Consider the following 21,196-nt stretch of genomic DNA (forward strand, 5'->3'; position numbering starts at 1 on the left):
ATTGCCTTAGAAACAAAAAAAAAACACCTTTTTGAAATTAGATTAGGAAAAACGGTTTGTGCGTGAACTGTTTTTTCTAATTTGCTCATTCTTTAATAGGTAGTCGTGGTGATAGGATTTCTCTCTGAATGAATGATGAAATTGTTTAAAAATTGATAATACAATAAATATATATTTGTATATAATTTTAAAATATTTTTCCTCCACTAATGTAGCATTAGCATGTAACAATTATAAATTTTGTGGCCGGTGCTTTCGCCTTAAACTATTTTACATCATTGATATTTTGCTTTAATATTTGAATACATTAGGTTTATAAATCGTTATTGTTTATTTTTAGTTGAAATTGATGTTATCTTTGAATTTCTAATCAAAATAATTAATGTTTATTACTATAAAACGTTATCTGTTGGAATAATGATGGAAATACACTCTGCTTCATATTGCGCTTATTCGTCAATCCATTAGTATTTTCCGATATGAAAAATCCCTCAAATCTAAGAAGAATTGATAACAGAGAAATTATTAGCACTTCTTCAATTGGAGTTGTTTTGATGTTTGTTTATACTTCATATAATACTTATTTTATTAGCTGTTTTGTCTCTGGTTGGAACTCATTTCATAGTAAAACTTCCATACCATATATTCATTGAAATTTTGGGGCATAATTCCATAATTTTTTTTAAAGAAAACAACCATTAAATGCACTTTATGGTACCTAATAAACAATATATATTTAGATTTGAAATGTTCAATGGTAACATAAATTTCTACCAAAAATATCCTACCAATAACGACGTATAATCCTGTTCAAGATGTATGGCTAGTAAGTATACAAATAAAAATCAACGCTACTTTAAATCTTGAGGAAATAACTTTTTAAAAGAATGCAGAAACAATCTGTTGTTACTATTTATTTGATTACAATATATATATCGTCAACAATTTATTTACTAAAGTTATTCAAGAATATGTAGTTTTTAAAAAAAAGTCTTTCATTTTTTTTTTTTTTTTTTTTTTTTTTGAATACAGGTTTTCCAAAATTGGTAACACGCCCCTGCACCAAGAAAAATCCTATTGACGATCCGGTATGTATGCGTATATTAATTAAGATGTTAAATTAAAGACCTAATTATATTCATTTATACCTATCAAGTCCTAAATATATTGTCAAGTCTTTGACTTTTACCTCAGATCCAAGTATATATTAGTGTAAATTTTATATATAAATATACATTTACTACAGTTAATAAGCTTAAATAGTTTCATTTCTAATTAGACTGGTCTCATTTTGAATTGGATTATTCCCATTTAGAACTGGACTATTCCCCTTTGAATTTGAATTATAAATGGTATTGTCATTGTTAGGGATGTTAATTCTGTGTATTTTGTCCATTTAAAAAAAAAAGAAATCAAAATCAACATGGTCAATGAATTCTACTAATATCTGGAGTGAACCAAGGGTCAATCTATTAACCTCATGCAAGATACTTAGAGACAAGGTAGGTCCGTCATCATTTTTTTAACCTCACCAGGCAGATATGACGTCAAGTGGATAAATAAAAGCGTTCCCTAGCTGAATAAATCATAATATAGTCAGCTGTTTCTGTTTAGAAGTACATTCATAATTATTATATTTATTAATATATCACATAAATTATAATTATTAATCTATCATATAAATTATTATCATTGATAATATCAATAGTCAATAAGTGTAAGAGAAATATCAAATATGGCAATAGTTTGCTAAATTGTGATATTTACCAATATTCTTCATTTTTCAGTAAATTAATTACTTAGGGGATAGATTTAGCCTTACAATCGTCAATCAAGGGTGTGATAAAGATGAAAAATGTTACTCCTTGTTCTTAACTCATGATAACTACTCACATATATATTTCATTCCCGTGATAAGAAGATACCTTGAATGAAGAAGGAATGGTTCATTCGCATTTGAGTTTGTCAAGAACTTATAATGGACTGTACTCCAATGGAAATTTGTTATGAAATCTGGAAGCGCATTAAATTGGAATATTTGCACTCAGACTCGTAAAATTTGGATATAGCTTTGGTTCATCTCACGTTCACTATAGAAAGCCTTAAGGCTGCTAATAAGTAATAACAATCATCAAGAGTTTAAAAATGTTTTAAACGATATCCAATATCCTCTTTGAATAACTCTGGATGGATATGGACTTCCCTATTTATTAATATATCACATATGAAATTGGTAGGTATGTCCATGAATCGTAAATAGCTCCTGGCACACTTCTTTATCCCCAGTCCAGATGTAGGTTCTAATTGATTCAAGGGAGGCATATCTTTAGTTTCTTCAATTGTGCTTCTATATTTAACAGGAGCATTGGGAACAGCGAATTCCACTTGCTTACCCCGCATTAAAATTCGAATGCGATTAAGAGCATCTACTGGCCTTGGGTGCTCATTAGAACCATCTATTTGACGCAAGCGAGAAAACAAATTTTCTAGCGAATCCTGATTTCATCGCTCTCTGAAAGGGCCAACTATGCTTTTCAGTGCCACATTTTCTTACTTTCTCCATTACTTCTATTAATTTTTCTAAAATATTTTTTTGCTCAATGTAATGATATCCACCATAAGCGCACATTAGTATTTCTGTATCATACTTTTTTCTCGATGAGAAAACACTGTACCAACTGGACATCAAATTGATAAAAACTTGTTGTTCATCAAGGTATGGCCATTTAAGTCTTATGAAGCTGGAAACTTCATGACTTAGTAATTGAGTTGCCAAGTACACCCGCTGACGATCATGACCTTTGCAATAAATATGTATAGGCTAAAGGAAATGTAATGGAGTCAGATCACATTGTGATTGAGCTTTTAAAACATGTTTAAAAAGTTCTTTCGTTAGGGTTCCACCTTTTGGAAGATCAAATCCACTTGTTAATAAATTATTCCTTACAAGTTTAATTAGATGCGGTGGATCAGCCATCAAAAATATTCTTCTTTCGAAGTCATCTGTAACATTAAAAAAATATAGGTTAAGTATGTCGTTTAAAAAAAAAAATCCAAATACCTGGATGAATAAAAAAGGTTTGTCTTTTGATATTCCCAATTCTTTCCATAGCTTTTGGGTTGAAGGACCCATGTCACTAACTGTCTGGATTACTTTTCCACCCTGCTTTTCTACTTCTGATATGCATTAAAATAAAATTTATTTTTGCTTCCATTGATGCAAAAGACCACGAGCGAATACCACTTACATTTGCTTAAATGGGCCAATGGCTTGGTCCAAAGAATGACTATATTCAATTGTTTCAACAATTTCAACCTCGTCAAAAGATAATACTGTTAAATCGAAATTAGTCATGCATTTATTCGCAGAAAAGTTTTTTCTCATTACATCAAGGCTGTTCCATAGGAATCCAATATCTACTTTAAAATCTTTAATCCAATTCGATAGTGTAGAGGGAGTGGGGAGACACATGAGTTTTTTCTATCGCAGAAACTTATTAGCCCTCAGAGAAATCGTTCTAAGTAGAAGGCTGTCAATGATTTCATCTTGAGAAAAATTTCCTGAGCGATTTGTCTTCCCCATCAAGAAATTAACTTGAGATCTACTATGGCCTTTCTCCAAAACGAAATCTTTTATCAATTTGTTTTTATTAATTTTTTTTCCTCTCTTCTCCCGCATCAAAATTCTTTGAAGATTTCAAAGTTTTACTTTGTATCTTAGAATTTCCATCCGGTATTCATAATTTTCACAATTCTTTTTTTGAGAAGTAGTCCTTGATAAACAAATAGATTTCTCAATTGTAAATTCAATATTTTTTTTTCTCCATTGGGTCATCAATTAACTTTATGATTGGCTCCGGTTCTTCCATGAATTCTAGGTTTGGATAAAATTCCATCTCTTTGATATTAATTGATTCTTCCACAGTGGACGATTTGGTATAGGAATATTGCACAGAGTCTTCAACAAATTCAAATGGATCACTTTTAATAGATTTTTTAACAAAATTAATTGATGGTACAGCATCAGGTTTTAGCCTCCTTTTCAATGATTTTTGTGAAGTCAATTTCTCTCTCAAACTTGAATAAGTAAAATTATCATTAATAAAATGCTTGCCACAAATTCTTGATGTCTTTGGTTTAAACGACTTTTTCAATTCGCACAAACCAATCCAAGTCTGTCTAAGGTGATGATTGGATGAGAATAAATGGTAGGAAGTATCAATTGGATTTGGGCAATTAAAGATGGCAAAAGATTTGGTCGAGTATTCAAGTCTTTCTGTAAATGGATCAGATTTAGAATCATGAATTATATCTTCAGTCTCCAGGATATTTTTTGACAAGTCTGAGGAACTCATTATCACAGTGTATACTTTACTATTTATTATGTTCGTATATTTAATATTATAATCAAGAGTGAAATTTGCCACGATAAATTATATAAGTAAAGATGATTGTTTATGTTTATAATATTTAGATATTTTATCTATATGACGTCACAGAATTGGGCGTGTGTATCAATAAAATCTTCATGAAAATAGCATCTCTGAACTACCTTGTCTCTAAGTATCTTGACCTCATAGTAATGTGTATTTCTTATGGTATTTATGGTTAAAAATCAAATACCAAAAGACTAATTAACGCTTTACAAAACACATAGCCCTATAAGTAGAGTTACGTCACCGGGTTATCCGGTTTGACGATAGCTGACTTCCTCATGTTTTTGAGTTACGGCCCAAGACATTCAAAATTTAATACTATATTTTAGGTGAAGAACTCTACAAAGGCGATATATTTTGTTAAAATACCCCAAGTATGTCCTCTTGTCGTGCGCCGTGAATTACAAGAATCGTTCTTGAGCTGAGGGGATGACACTTTTCATTTCCAAGGGACAAATTCCTTTGAAGGCAATGAGTCCTAAAAATGAAATTAATTCTTTGGAAACCATGATATAATTCTCGATTTTGCTCTAAACATATTGAAAAAATAATGAATTCCAACTCTCAAGCCATTCCAAAATTGTTAAAACATCTAAAACCTAAAGTTCCAAGTCTCACCGAAAACTCCAACAAACCCATTTTCATTTGGGAGAACAATGCTGATACTAAAAAAATTTAATAATTAAGGAAATCTTAAGTAACTTTTTTATTTGGAATTTCAGGTAAAAAAAGATCTCCACAATTTCAGGATCATACATACTACACTTCTTATTTGGAACCTACTACTTTCGAAAATAGATGAATAGACTTAGTGGACATGAATCTAATTTTATCAACAATAGAAGATGAAACTTCTCATAATGATATGTGGTTTTTTTTTTGCATTAGTTACTTTATCCTTATAGCATATTTACAATGTTTTTTTAAAGGGCTGATTCAAGTATGTTTAATATTTTATTAAGTATTATTACACAAACTAAAATTTAAAAAGATTTTATCAAGTTTTTCAAAATGATTTGTTGTTTTAATAATATACTTGTAAAATAATAACATTTCAATTACTGCTGAACCAAATGATGGGGGACATCTTCTGACAAATACTTTCCAGGGTTTACTTCTTCAAATTTAATTTTCTATTTAAACATTTCAATGATTATTACCTTGAAAAAGTTATAAGTGTATTGGAAGAAAATAGGAAAATAATAATGTAAGAACCAAGGTCATTAATTTATATTAAACTCAGCAAGATAAGCGAATGTGAAACCATTAAGCTAACTACATTTTAGTGTGAATGTGAAGAGGTAATTTATAAATTACCTTTTCAGATTTATCACAGATATAATGTATTTTTACAACTACACTATTAATATGCTATTATTATATAAAGCAAAATTAATAAAATTTTCAGTAATGAAATTAAAATGGCAGTGACACAATACTGTATAATATAATATTAATATTATCAATCAATTAATCATCATTCAACACGCTTCACTTGCTCCATTTGACAAAAAAAAATTCATTCAAAGACTTTTACGAGTTGATTTTACATTTTTTAAGTTGACTGACACGATTTTTTTTTCTGCTTCAAAGAATTGTCTACAACTTAAATAATAGCTGCCACTCGAAAGTTACCTGTACCATCCAAAGCGTCTTTCTATTGCTTACAAGCCATATAAAATGGTAGGAACAAGATCTTCTTTAGATAGAGCAAAATAAATTGAGTATTCTTCATTCGATATTACATGAATGCCTTCACGAAAAACATGATCTATCCAGCTTCTCCTTACTATCCTTGATTTTTGTGATAACGTCTTCTTTTAAAAATTGGTGAATTCGATTATTAAGACGACTTTTATCTCGTTCAAATCTGTAAATAATATATTAATGGTAATCATAGTTGTGAAGTTTCTGAAATCTCAACGAATCCTAGTAAGTAGTATATTATTATTTGTCTTTCTAATATAGTATACACAAAATAAATTGAAAAATTGTTTAAAGACATTACCTATTAGTAGAAAAAGCTAATTTAGTCGGTCTTTCAGGAACTTTCTGGAACCTTAGAACATCAGGAAGAATTGTTGGGAAGGCATCTGCTTTAAGTCTTCTTCTTTGGATAGGTCTACATCTTTGGTTTCGAAAAGAATATGTATCATTTCTTCTATTTATAGAATCTTTCTCCGAAAAATGCCTACTATAAATTTTTGAATGATGGTCTAGCTCCTAATAATGCATTCTAATTGTTATAATCCATTGCTTCAGAAGCTCAGGATCTTAAGGAAATTTATGGAGAAAATAACTTTCTCTCTTTGAATTCTTAAGTTTCTTTTTCTTTGACTTGGGAAAACCAGTCCTGAAGCCAGGACAACAGCAAATCATTCTATTGGAAATAAGAAAAAAAATATGAGTTATAAATATACAATATATTGGATTGTACTAATTATGTTTCTTATATTTCCTTTTAGACACACTTCGAGTTTGAGACGATCGGCTACACCTTCCACGTGTACACAACAAAACAACATACGTGAGTAAAATCTTGTTTACAATTTTTCTTTTCCATACTGGTACTAATATATATATATATGAAAGGTATTCCACATTCATTTGAGTGTTCCTTGAGTTAACACTTAACAGTTTGTCAGGAAAAAATGGCAAGATAAAAAAAAGAAAAGTGTCTAAACTGGCTTGATGTCTAACTCTTTGTTTTTTTATTTTTGGTTGTAATTTTTCGAATGGGTTTAAAGTACTTCACATTGAGTGGATATTTGAGTTAGATATTATGTTTAACGTTACTGTCTGCAATCAAGGTTAATAGTATTTCTATTAATCTTCGCTGCAATGTATTTATTTGTATGATAATACACGAACAAAGGTTCAATCATTTATATTAATAAAATGACATGCAATATTTGAAATTCAAATTTCTGGAACTAATTGTAATACCCGAATGTTAAATGTATTTTAAAAACTCCGTTTTATCTACTTGATTTAATAAGGCTCAATATTGTCTTAGAAATATAATTTATTAATTTTCTAATCCTATAAATGAGACAGGGAATCTTGTCTACTTTATCCGAACTTTTTATGCCTCAAAAACTGTACAGCTTCATTTAACGAGCGCGGTAGTGTATGTATGTATACTGTACAAGCCTGTTACTACTTTATAAATTATAAATGAGTAATGCTATACAATATTCAAGGACATCTTTTTCTAGTAGTAAAAGATGTCCTTGTTTAATATTAAATGTAGATTAGCAGTAATTCATTTTTTACCCCAAAAACATAAGATAGGCAAGTGTACATAAAATATAAACAAAGGCCTTAATTGAGTAACGCAATATGTCTCACCCCCACCATTTATACTTCCTCTTAGCCGTCTTAGACAAATTACATCTCTATGTAAAGCTTATTATTTTGCTTATTGATCAAAAAGAATAAATTATGAAATAGCCATGACGTATCAAGTTAGACGAGGGAATTGACAACTTATTAGAAAATACCATGTATTTATGTGACAGCAAGGTAACACCGTGAGAGAGGTATAGAAAGAGAGAAGGGAAATGAGGTTTTATTTCGGTGAAAAATTGCCTCTTATGACCTCGACCCCCCCCCCAAAAAAAAAAAAAAAAAAAAAATATCATAGGACCAAGCTTGTTTATTTTATACGTCTACTTTCTAACTTTCGGACTGCCTGTATTGAAATCCAGTAGAATTAGTTATTCGCTTATTAGAAAGTACAATCCTATTTTCTCCTAGGACAAATTACAATTTTACTGAGAGCAATTTTAGCATTTAATATTAGAAAAGGCTGCGTGTTTTCAAAGATATGACACCAAGTCATGGTATTGTATATTCCAATATTGTACAAAAAGGATTCTTTCATGCTGATTTCTTTTCTTTTTTTCGTAAAAATGATCCTCAGTCTCTTTGTAGTCTAGTGTCGGGTCACGTGATCGACTCACTCTGTCGATAAAATTCTTGTCAAATGATTCTGTCCTGCATCGTTCTGCAGAATGAAGACGTAGACTACAAAAGAAAGAAGCTTTTAAAATTGTACTACCGGCCTGCGGAGACACAGGAAGGCCCTATTTCGGAATAGTAACGAAATGAATTATCATAATTCATATGTGTCATTTTAAAAAAGGTGTGTGACGTCACATGTTTTCTTTTTCTAATTTATATCAGTCCAGACCACGGTCCATCGACTCACTCAATTTAGACCGATAGATAATCGGTACGGTTAATTCATTCCGGACCGATCCAACACTACTTTGTAAATAAAGAGCAAATGATTAAATAATATAAACGTATTTTTGTATTAAGTCAAAATTAAAAATTGTATCGATATAAATTATTTGTTGACAATGGCAAGGTTAATAGAAATACAAGGTTATACCATAAATTCATAACGTGTTTACGACTGATGCTTGACTTACACGACGCTTTTAATATTGAAGTCATAGTAGATGAGTGTTTTGTCTAAATCTGTTTTTCCTGCGGGCAATCGTTACGATACAATAAATTGAAAATTCTAGCAATAGTGACGTCATTGGGTATGAGTGGTTACGTGCTTTGTCAAAATCTTCCTGTCTTGCCAGCATTTGGTTCAATACATCAGATAAAAATTCTATCAAGCCGATTACATGATGGTCTAACATTGTAATTCTATTCACCTTGGACAATGGAAGAAGCTATCAGCTATTGCCTATTAGTTCATGCAAAGGAAACAGTTTTTCTGATCGTTGTAAATGTAAAATAGCTGAACGACCATGTACAGCAAAAATTTTCTTCAGTGTATTTAATTAAGAACCAGTCATAATACATTTCTTTCATTATATAAGTTCTGCTAATGAGTTCTAATACTATCAGGAGGAGCTTTCATTTTGAGTTGTATATCTTAAGTAAGTTCATCACTTTTTGCTCAAAAATAATCTTTTAGGATTTCAAATATTATACCAAAATGGAAGAATCTCTTAAAATACCACGTGATGTTAATATAAAATTACAACTACGACAAATATTATAGCTCCACAAAGTTCCTATGAGTTTCCCAAGTCGAATTTCTCAAAAAGTGATGTTTTTCACCACATGATTGGAGCTTGTGCTCCTCCAGATAGTATTAGAAATCATTGGTTATGATATACCAATGTTTTATTATTTCACGAATAAAAATATTTCTTGAAAATATTTTGTTGGCTTCTAGAGGGTATGACTTGGTGTCATATTTTCGAAAAAAAACGCAACCTCTTCAAATATTCAATGCTACTGTCTCCCTCAGTAAAATTGTAATTTGTCCTAGGAGATAATAGGATTTTAATCTCTGCTAGTAGAATTATTGACAAGGAGAATCAACGATTCTACTAGATTTCAATCTCTACTTTGACATATACTTAAGATATGTCCTAACCATAAGTCTTTCCTCCTGCTTTTTCCTTGTGCTCTCCAAAAATCCCATTCATAAGACTAATTATGTTAAAATTGAAAATAAATTTGTTTCTTTAAATATAAAACTATTAACAATTCAAATGAACGTGAATCCTTTTGAATATCATTACATAATATGTATGGTATAAACATTTGCTGATAAACTTTGTTCTTACTTATTTGCATACCTAACATTAAGTATTGATATTTAAAAACATATTTATATTTGAACGAATTATGATAAAAAGCATTTGTTTGTCCCAATGTGAGAATTGTATTTAGGAAAAAAAACAGCATTTTCACATGAAGGCATCATTCTGGAAAGCAGTCATCTTGGAGGCAATAAACTTTTATTTGAATGCAACCCATTTCATTTTTTTTTAATTTAGGTAAATGCTGAACTATTATCGTTTATTTCGATGTCATAAATCATAATATAACCGACTAATAGGGGGACTTAAACGTTTGTTGTTTACCAAAAATTGATCACTTTTTATTATTATGTAGAGCATAATATGTTTTAGTTTATACGGTATTAATATTATATGTCGTTAAGTATTCAAATATTTTCTGGCTAATAAACTACCTATGATTTTTATAAGGGAAATATATTTTTTTCCGTTTACATTACTTTTCCAGCCTCAAATCCATCTGATTTGCCAGCCCTCTATAAATTCCTAAAGACAGCTGTGTAAGAGCTCGATGAAAAGACAAATACAGTCAAGGCTGTATTAAGTGGTCAGGCAAGGGAAACTGAAAAAGCGCTTAAAACACGTGACTCTTAGACCAGGGTTGACTTAAAGTATTAAACCATGTAGTGCATCGAGGTCCAACGTCACCAATAGTTGAAAAATGTGGTGAAAATTTACCTTTTTTGTCTGCTAGGAAGAAATTTTGTTATTATTTCTTCCTTCAAGAGAATAACAATTGTAGCTATCTACTATCTAGAAACTATAATCATAGACGTCTCGAGTATGTCTAGAGATGTCCATGGTATAATGTATCCATGTATTAATAAATATATAGCTAGAGTTAAATTATTTTAGTGATAAGTTATGTCCAGTGATAAGAGTAATGTATCGGAGTCTTCCGAGAATGGTCTGCTTTGACAGCTCTGCTACTTGTCCTTCAATGGAGCTTTTTAACCATGCCAAGAGTAATTTTAGAATTTATCGTTTTTTTTTAAACTGTCTGCAAGTTTCACAATTTGAAAGGTCATTCAACGCCCAGGCAACATGACATCGGTAGTTACTTAAGACAAATATTTCCAAAGTATTTTTGATGTATTGCAATAATTAATAGACATTTATTACTGAACAGTGGTACAGTGTAGGATTAGACATGTTACAACAGGAGGAAACATGTAAAAACTGTTATTTGTTATATTCAAACATTTATTCTACTCTTTATTAGAGTTTGTGAGAAAAAAATAAATAATACTTATAATAACATGTATAGGATAAACAAATAAAACATTTACAGAAATAGAGCATAGTTAATAATAAAATTAAAAAAAAATATTTTTTACTATTTACTCTGATTGATAATTACATAATTAAATATAATTTAGTCATTTGTACCCTTAGATGTTTGTGGGGCATCAAGTAACGTCCCATTTGCATCCAAACAATCTCTTTTCGAGGTGAGGGCGGCCTTGCAGTCCTTCTCTATCTTTGCTGTCAGGGCTCATTTCCTGCTGCCTGTTCCTAACCATGGACTGCATCCCTCTTCTATTCTCAAGTACGTCTTGGCCTCTGCTTTCATGCCATAGGTATGATCAGCTTTTGGTTTATACTCAGATGATATGGTTGGAACAGCATCGGGCTTTATATACTTTTTGGCCTTTGGTCATGTTCTTGGCAAACACATTTCTTGTTTCATATGTTGAAAATATATGAATAACAGAATAACGTCATAGATATAGCGACATCATGTAAAAAATTATAGAACATACTATTTCCTCAGGCTAACGGTTGCAATGTGCTACTTGGTTTTATACTTTAGTTTGACTGTAGTTCACTCGAGAAATAATCAATATATGTAATGTGCACTCTTTTTTTTTTTTTTACCTTCTAAGAGCTATTTTGTTTCAAACCTTAAAGGCCATACACAACTTAATATTATGTACGCAAGTTGTTTTTTCATTTTTGCCTCTCCTGTTAAAGAACGCACATTATAGCTTGTTTAAAAATTTAAAATCCCTCGTCCAAAGATAAAGTTTGAAATTTATCCTAGGAGGGGGGGCAATTTGTATTCATTTTCATACTTTATATATAAAATATCTTGAGAGTTCCCCGGCAAATTCAATGTATCTCCTCCTACCTCCTTACGTACTTTGTACATCAATAGCCTATCGCAAAATAAGCCCTTACTAAATACTACAATAATTATAAGATAAAAGATAGAACGGCACTAAAACAATCGTGTAATTAATGTCCTTATATTACTAAATAAGTCCCTATGCCTCTAACATGTTGTCCATTTTTTTTAAGTATGTGCTGCCGGTGACTTTAGTGATTAATGATTACTAATTGATTAGTAGTAGTGTAGCGTAGTAACAAAAAAAAGAAAAAAAAGAAGAGAGCTACTAAAAAAACGTCAATTTGACGTAGCCTTACCAGCTGGAGATCCCCTTCTATTCCTTTTACTTAACATAAAATATACATTCTTAGCAATACAAAATATGATGAATGTTAATAGTAGCAGCTAGCAATCATAACTACTATCAAATTTGTAAAGCTTCCTTTACGAACTATCTAGCCCACTTTAAAAAAAAATATCATTACCTACATCATTTCGTTATGATTAAGTCAAACAATCTTAATAATATTATTATTCTTTATATCTATATTCAAAAGAATTATGTGTTATTAATAGTAATATGATCAATGCTATTCTTAAATCTTGATACATAAATTGTTGATCTTTTAAGAGCCCTTGAACCGAATCGGATTATATTTATAATCCATCCATAAAATAACTCAAGAATATATTTTTCTATCTGAATTTAGAATTTTTAATTGTTAAGGTATAGATCGTACCTAACCAGAGCATTAGTCAGCTCAAGAAATCTTGAGCAGACTCCCGCTCACTTAATAATTTTGTGAATACTCTCTCGCTCCCGCTCAATTAAAAATGAGAGGCTTGCATTTTTCACTCGTTTAGAAGTATTTTAATTTGTCCTAGTTTTTAATTAGTTTAATCAAAATACGTGTTTTAAGAAATTTTTATTTGTCTTTTGGTGTTCCTTGGGCACAAAAAGTTTGGGAAGCACTGGCTTTGGGGAGTGTACCTCAAAAATTGTTTCTAGTCCTTTGTTATTTTGAGGTTTTGTCAATCCAGTTAAGCCTGATAATTAGTTTGATTTTGAACAAAGGGTTCTCAAGTTTTTGAAATTATGCTTGCGTTAGATTTTGATATTTATGTCAAAATTGTATTTCAGTCGAGCAAATTCGTTAAAAAAAATCTTCCAACGTAATTTCCACACACGAATGAGCCGGTGGTGTCTATGAGGGAGCTTATGTCTGAGTCTTCTTAGAGTGTTCAGCTACATGAGAGGCAAACTCATCAACCGAACACAGCAGAGAGTCACAGATAAAGCATATAAAAAAAATTTATCAATAATCAATACAAGCTAAGGGTAACCCGGCGTTGCTCGGGCTAAGGAGGGAAATCACATTAAAAATTGTCAAATTAATTGAGAAAATGAAAAAATTATTCATAAAATACTTCTGTATATTAATAATAAATGAATATTTCGAAGTTGTCGAAAAAGATCCTGATAATTTTTTTTTTTAATTCTTCACACTATATCAATCTGCTTAAGTAAGGCTGGGACTATAGAAAAGGGGACTTATCACTGATTTTGTATCCACAAAACCTTTTATACATTTGGAGGTATGCAATTATATGATAGCAATTACACCTTTATATTTAGTCTGATTTTTTCAAATCTGTTAATGGAGCAACTACGTTTTTATAACGCTATTCAAATTTAGATAAATATATCTTAATATTACTGAAACTCCTTTCATTTCGTTCATTCGTATACTTTAAATAATCTTTAGGTGTGTAATTTTTAAAAATAAAAAAATTTACTAACTTCATTGACCTTAACGATATATTTAAACTAAAAATACTTAAAATATGGAATTTTTGATATTTAACGACATTACATACAGTATGTCCAAAAATTGATGGTGGTATTAAATTAAAAATATCCGTTCTATAGTAAAAAAAAATTTTTTTTTGGGTCGGAATAAAATGAAATTTGGCTGATACAATCAATAGGCAATATTTAATTTTTCTGATGCAATAATTTTCGATGATTGCATCATACATCAGTATAAAAGGGCTCAGAAAACACCACAGGATGCCAATTTCCGAAATGGTGAGAGAACACACTTTGGAGACCAGGGCCAAGGCTGTTGGCATAATAGAGGATGGATCAAGCCAGAGAGACGTTGCTCAAAGATTACAGATTCCTCTCAGGACCATTGAGAATTGTTGTAAGAAAAGGAAGAATGGACAAACCCTTGCAAATCAGAAGGCTTGAGGAAGGAAGAAAAAAATTAGCAAAGTTCCCAAACTGGTGATTTCAAAATCTTTGACCAAAAAGAGGCAATTCACAAGAAACTTGCAGCAAGATTGACTTGAAAGGGCTGGACTTCAGATTACTGGAAATGTATCCTCTTCAGTGATGAAAGTCCATTTGAGCTATTTCATGCCCTAAATTCCAAAACAGATCGGGGTTGGGCAAGAGATAAGAGATATGTGGAACCCACTCCAACTGTGAAATTTCCCCTGAAAATTCAGGTTAGGGCCGTAATCAGCCACCAGGCAGTGTCAGATCTACACCTGATTCCACGAAACCAAACTGTGACGGCCGAGTACTACGTTACGGAGATCCTCAAGAAGTCTCTGATGTCAGCTTTGTCTCGTACTGAAGAAAATGGACCTCCTTTGAAGAGGAAAATGTTGTCTGACACATCAAGAGCCATTTTCCAACAGGATGGTGCCTCTGCTCACCACTCCAAAAAGGCACAAAAGTGGTGTTCAGACAACTTTGATTCTTTTTGGGCAATGGCACATGCACTGCCAACAGTCCTGATTTGTCTCCCATTGAAAATTTGTGAGGCTTGGTCCAAAGGGAACTCAGCAACTTCAGAGGATGAATTAAAAAAAAAAAAAAACTGACAAAAGCTTGGGGAAAAATTTCTCCAGATACTTTGAATAATCTGTATGAAGGGATACTAAAACGTATAAAAAATGTATTAAGCTTAAAGGTCGTCATATTGGGAAGTAAATAAAGTTTTTCACCAAAAAAATCACTTGCTTAGGTCATTTCATGATTTAAAAACACCATCAATTTTTGGACATACTGTAGTATATACAAATATAAATTTCTTAAAGAACAATTTTTTTTTATAGGGAACCTAATAAATACTTAAGATTGAGAAGTCAACTTGGCTATTTTTCTATTTACTAGATTACATAAAATTTTTCTTTCATAGGCCTTATGGATAATACTATTTTGTTCATTGACATAGTTTTTACAACAAAAGTTAAAGTATTTAAAAGCTACTTGGTGTAGAAAATCGACAAAAATATGATTTTTTTTTTACATTTTAAATCAATGGGAATACAAGTAGTTCCATTTTGGAGCATATTGATAAGCAATTTAGTAAAACAACGTCTTAGATTCGAAGATTTTAACAATATTTGAAAGGCAATGTCCGAAGAATATGTTAATTTATATAACTGATTGGTATTTAAAGTTACCAAGTATAACAAATCCAATGTTCGTTTAAGGCCTCCTCTATCAACATTTCTTTGAAAATTTTCTATTACATTTCTATCATCTCCAGAAAAATCAACGTCAAACGATATTGGTTTTACCGAGATTAAAAAGTTGGTACAATGACAGTTGTTTATTTTAAGTACTTTTATAATTGATGAGGCTATATAACCAGAAACAAAATATCATAAATTAGCCTGATGCTGATCTGATAAGAAATTTGAGGTTGAAAAAATAAATAAATCGAGCTGAGATTTAATATTATCAACTTGATCTTTGAAACATTCTTCTTCTTTTTCTTGCCATGGTTGAAGAGCACGTTCCTCAGGAACAACTATGTCTTCACCCAAGACGGCGCACCGACACACACGTCCAAGAAGGTGTAGCATTTCTTCAAGGAGAACTTGGCTGCCTTCTGGATGGAATACTTCTGGCCTTTCTCCTCATCCGACGTGAAACCTCTGGCCTTGATGAAGTCCGAAGAAAGTTGTCCACTCCTCTGTGATCACGGCCTTCCGGGCATCGACATTAGGGTGGGAAGTCTTGTCTGTCCTGTACTCCAAGACGCAGCTAACAGAGAAATGGCACAAAATAAAAATATGTAGGAGTGAATACGGCTTTTAAAATTTTCTAATTTTTGAGTCCACGCCCTGTATAAAAAAACCCAATATCATTGATTGTTTGCGCGACAGCCGCCCCCTATGGCCCGGAATTAAACGTTAAATACATATTGAAGACTCACTCAATATACAGTTTAAAAATGTTTCGAATTATAGAACTTAACAACAAAAAATCTCACACGTTCTTATTCCCTTTACTCTTTTTATACCCATACTCGATAATATCACTCATACATATGTACAAGTGCGTGTATCATATATCGCACGTTTGATACATGGAAAAAGGAAACAAGGACAATAAAATCAACCCAAAAACTGACAAATTATTTAAATGCCAGTTCAATAATATCTTAACAACTAAGTATTCATTGGTCAGTTGTATTTTATTAAAAACTGTTCTATATATGGTCACATATGTTTGATATTTGGAATATATATAATATGTGTTTTTGAAGCAGTAGGAAATGAGACAATTCAGATGACTCAGATTTTTATAAAAAGAGTAAAGGCAAATTACCCCTTACCACATCTATCATACGTGTACACGCAATTTATTTCCAATAACTACGCATACCATAATTTTTTTTTACTAAAAGTCAATATTTTTCCTATTTTAGAAGTGAAAATGTACTAACTAAAATCTGCTAATTATACATTCAGTGGAAAACAATGCTATGTGGCTTTAACAATCCTATCTGTAATGCAGTGTTGCATTATTTCAGATTATACAATCCAAACCAGATAGCACATTTTAGTGTTGAAAAAAAGATATTTCGCATACAAAAATGTTCTATCATTTTATAATTTTGGTAATTATTGTAATGAATTTGTCTCTTGTTTCCTTCCTTCTCCCCCATCTTATTATTTATCTTATGTTCTTATTAATATTGTAATTATTTAAGATGTATGTGAAGTACATTTTGATCTTTTATCAGTATAAATAGCATATATTGATTATGATTGTTAGAGTAGTATGTAATATGTCTTTAATAAGAATAGATCTGTTTTTCTTATAAATAAAGCCTTACATTATTCCTCCGCGTCTCTCCCTCGTTTCTCTTGGTCGTCCTGGATTCCTTTAATAAGTAGATTTTGTCTCTCAACCTCATGAAAGGCACAACATTTAAGTTCTTTTTTTCTCTTTTTAGAGGAAAGGTTGAGAAATACACTAAAGATTGCTATAGGTTAATTATTTTATATGTTTTGGTTTAACATAAAAATAATATTTAACAAAAATCAAGAAAAGGAGAAGATACCAATTTATTTTTTACTTAATATGTTTATACAACGCAATATTTTTGTGGGATTAGTTAAAATACCCAATAAGGGTACGTTTACTAAAATCTACCATCACCCCCTTCTCTTTCAAATTATTCTTCCTTTATTTTCTCTCTTTCTCTTTCTATACCAAGGACTTTTTTCCCGTAGACTCAACTAGATATTAATCCTACATCAACCTAATATATTAAAAAGCATCATACAATACATAAATACATCACCATGATAATTATTACTATGATAGTCTGGATCTTTCAAAGCACACCAACGGTCATTACTATACTCATAATTCTCCATAGTATAATTCTATTCGTGAAATTAGTAGAGGAAACATACACGCACATATCTTCAATGCTCTTGCATCCGAAAGAAGCTGCGATTGGGTGGCTTCAAGCTCGAAGACTCCTTCCATCGTTCGTGATTTGTTTGTGCGGCAGGAATTGTAAGGAAGTATTGCGTGCAGGCATCCCCTGCAATATGTGTTCTCGGGCATTTTGTAAGAAAATATATACAATTTTTTTTTTTTTTTTGAAAAAAAGTCACATTTCTTTTAAACATTCTATTATGATCATTTATCATTGTTTGAAATTATCAACGGTTTCTGCTCATGCAAACCAAACTGGCCTTTCTAAACGTAAAGTTGTAGATTGGTATAATTTTTTACGAGAAATTTCTAAAAAATATTTTGAAAGCCATCCTGTAAGTTTAGGTGGGCTGGACACGTTGTTGAGATCGACGAGTCCAAGTTCGGAAAGACGAAGTATCATAGAGGTAAGTAACAAGTAGGGCACTGTGTACTTAGAGGTATTTATAGAGACAGTGGATATTGTTTGATGGTTGAGGTTGAAGACCGAACAGCGGCTACTCTGTTGCCATTCATCGCAAAGTACGTCGAACCCGAAACTACTGTCATGTGCGACGATTGGGCGTCCTATAGGCGGGTACATTCCTTAGGTATGCAACAATTTACTGTGGTCTATAAGATAAATTATGTGAACCCCTTGACTGGATCTTTAACTCTAACTATTGAGTCTTTGTGGAGTCGAGTCAAGGCCATCATGCGTAAGGTAGGTGTTTGCAACATTTCAAGAGATCTCTTTCCCACCTATCTCCCAGAGTATAAGTGGCGAAAGAAATTCTCAAAGGATAAAGTTCTTGATCACATTTTGGATCATATTATTGAGTATATCCACTATAAGTGTCTGTACTAGTAAAGTGACTGAAGAGAAAACACAGATTAGTAACTATTCCTTCTCTGAACCTCTGGTAATCAGACAAAAAATAAGGAGTTGAATACTGGATAATTAAAAGGTAAGAATAAATCATGTCATTGATTTATAAAGATTCTATATTTTTTTTATCCTAATAGATGAAGTATATTGGATGTTTATCGGAAGTTGACTGAAGGATATTATAGAAAAAATCTTCTTGTTATTATGGATATATGCTTTAAACGTTTATCTTACTTTACTTATTTAATTTAAATAGTATGATATAAATAAAAATTTAAGTGGTCCTTAAAAAATATTCTGAGTTTATATTGAAAACATATAAATTAATATAATTCATTCGTAGCTACTTCATTCATTCAAATTCAAATTAGAGAAACAAAATTTTGGAGAGTCTAATTCATTAATTTCCTATATCCATACTTTTCTATATTACAGCATATTTAATATTGAAAAGTTGAGTCTAGGGAAAAAAGTTTTTGTTATAGAAAGAGAGAGAGAGAGAGAGAGAGAAAGGAAGAATAATTAGAAAGAGAAAGTGGTGATGGTAGATTTTAGTAAGCGTGCCCGCAATAATTTAGAGCCAATATTTGATTTAAAATACTTATATTAGCCCCAATGTGACCTCTTTCAAATAAAATCTATCTATGTATCATTCTTTTATTGTGACAATGAATTTTGCCTACTTAAGTACAATTTGCAGCGCCTTCAAAGGGTTAATAAGAATAATTTGTTGAAGAATACAAATTTAATCCAATGTCAATTTAAGGGAAAATTATTCTAGCTTATTTAAACGGGCCACATAATTAAAACTATTTAAATGTAGAAACTTCACCGGAATCACATATAGACAGGTTTATTTATTTGTTGCTAGGCAACATAGCATCTGCAGGCCGTAGTTTAGCCATCCTTGGTTATATAGTATGGTATGGTATTTACATTGTACATAAAATAAGGTGGTATGCTTGTCAACTTTTTTCAACTTCTGATTACTGCTAGTAAAAAATAACTGCGCAAAATTTCATTATTCTATAATGCCATCTATAGGTCACACGTGTGGGTCAAACTTTGAAAAAGGGCAAACATGTTTTATTTAGTCGATAAAAATTAAAGCCTACTGAGCGTTTTCAATGACGTCATAAATTGCATCCTTATTGAAAAAGACGCCATCTTGTGGGGTCAAAATGATATTTTTAATACATAAAAAATTCCAATAAATTTTGATTAAATTCAATTAAACGGTTTTAAGAATAAAAAATAATTAAGAACTCCTTGAATACTACTTACTTTATGCCAATGATAGACGGCGATATTTGAATGAAACCAGAGTAACCTGTACTGAAAATCCCAATAAAATTTCTTAAATATTTATAGATTAGGGACGAAAGAAGTAACATAGTTAGTGAAAAATATTTAATTCTTTCAGTTGTAATTACCAATTTTTATATACATACAATATAGAAATAAGAGTGTATATCGATGAAACAACATATTTTTAATAAATATGTTATTTCTAATATATAAAAAGACTAGGTATTAGAGAGAGATATTTTAGATAGACAGTAAGGTTTAAGTGGCATTTTTGACATCCAATAGCTAATTATGTTCCTTAATATTAATGAAGAAATTGTTTTTATTATTATTAAACTTGGTTGTTTAGGCCAAAGAACAGACCTACAACAACAACAAAAATATAAATTAAAGAAATAAGGTCTTCATTTAAGGCTTTATAAATCATTATTCATGATTTAAGATGGGTAATTTTTGTATAAAATAGTTGTTAATATTTTGTTTTATTATTTTTCTTAAAAAATTCAATAAAAAAAGTAATTTTTAAAAATAAATATAAAGTTCAAAAGGAACTGAAATTACCTTTTAAATATTAAATACTTAAGTGAATTTTACACTATAAATTTAAATAATATTATTATGAAATCAAACATGTATATAATTAATTATAATTAAATGTGGCCAATAATCAAAAAATGTGTTGCACAATTCCATGAATACTTATGTACACTATTTTTTGTACATATTACCATTATGAAAAATATATTGCAATTAATAAATACCGTCTAATTATGACAAATAATTAAATTAAGCCCTCAAAGTAGTAGATGAATTGCCTTCAATACCTTTAAAATAGACCTTATGGCAGTTGACAATTTTAAGCCATCAGGAAAGAGAAGGAAAAAACATGCTCTTCTTCTACTGGAGTCCTTAACATAGAACTAAAAGAGCAATACGGGCAGGTCAGATGAATTGGTAGCCTTCTTTTGTAGTGTGTTAAAGAGCTGAAATTCAGGTCAACAACAGATTATGATGTATGAAAAAATATCTACTTTTATAAATATAATTTATCATTCTTTTCTGTTACTGGCTCCTTTCATTGAGCTGACACGTTGCTCT

At 30.9% G+C, this 21,196-nt stretch overlaps 2 long non-coding RNA genes across 2 annotated transcripts; both read left to right on the top strand.

Moving 5' to 3' along the window:
• The first annotated feature begins 306 nt into the window (after positions 1 to 306).
• LOC121118590 (uncharacterized) lies at positions 307 to 5,448 on the top strand. The gene is made up of 3 exons (XR_011780042.1): positions 307 to 556; positions 741 to 826; positions 1,033 to 5,448. It is a non-coding gene; the product is annotated as an uncharacterized lncRNA (long non-coding RNA).
• Positions 5,449 to 5,919: 471 nt separating this feature from the next.
• Positions 5,920 to 8,310, top strand: LOC121118284 (uncharacterized). The gene is made up of 2 exons (XR_011780043.1): positions 5,920 to 6,368; positions 6,482 to 8,310. It is a non-coding gene; the product is annotated as an uncharacterized lncRNA (long non-coding RNA).
• Positions 8,311 to 21,196: the final 12,886 nt, after the last annotated feature.

The sequence above is a fragment of the Lepeophtheirus salmonis genome, chromosome 5, assembly GCF_016086655.4.
Source record: "Lepeophtheirus salmonis chromosome 5, UVic_Lsal_1.4, whole genome shotgun sequence".
NCBI classification, from domain to species: domain Eukaryota; kingdom Metazoa; phylum Arthropoda; class Copepoda; order Siphonostomatoida; family Caligidae; genus Lepeophtheirus; species Lepeophtheirus salmonis.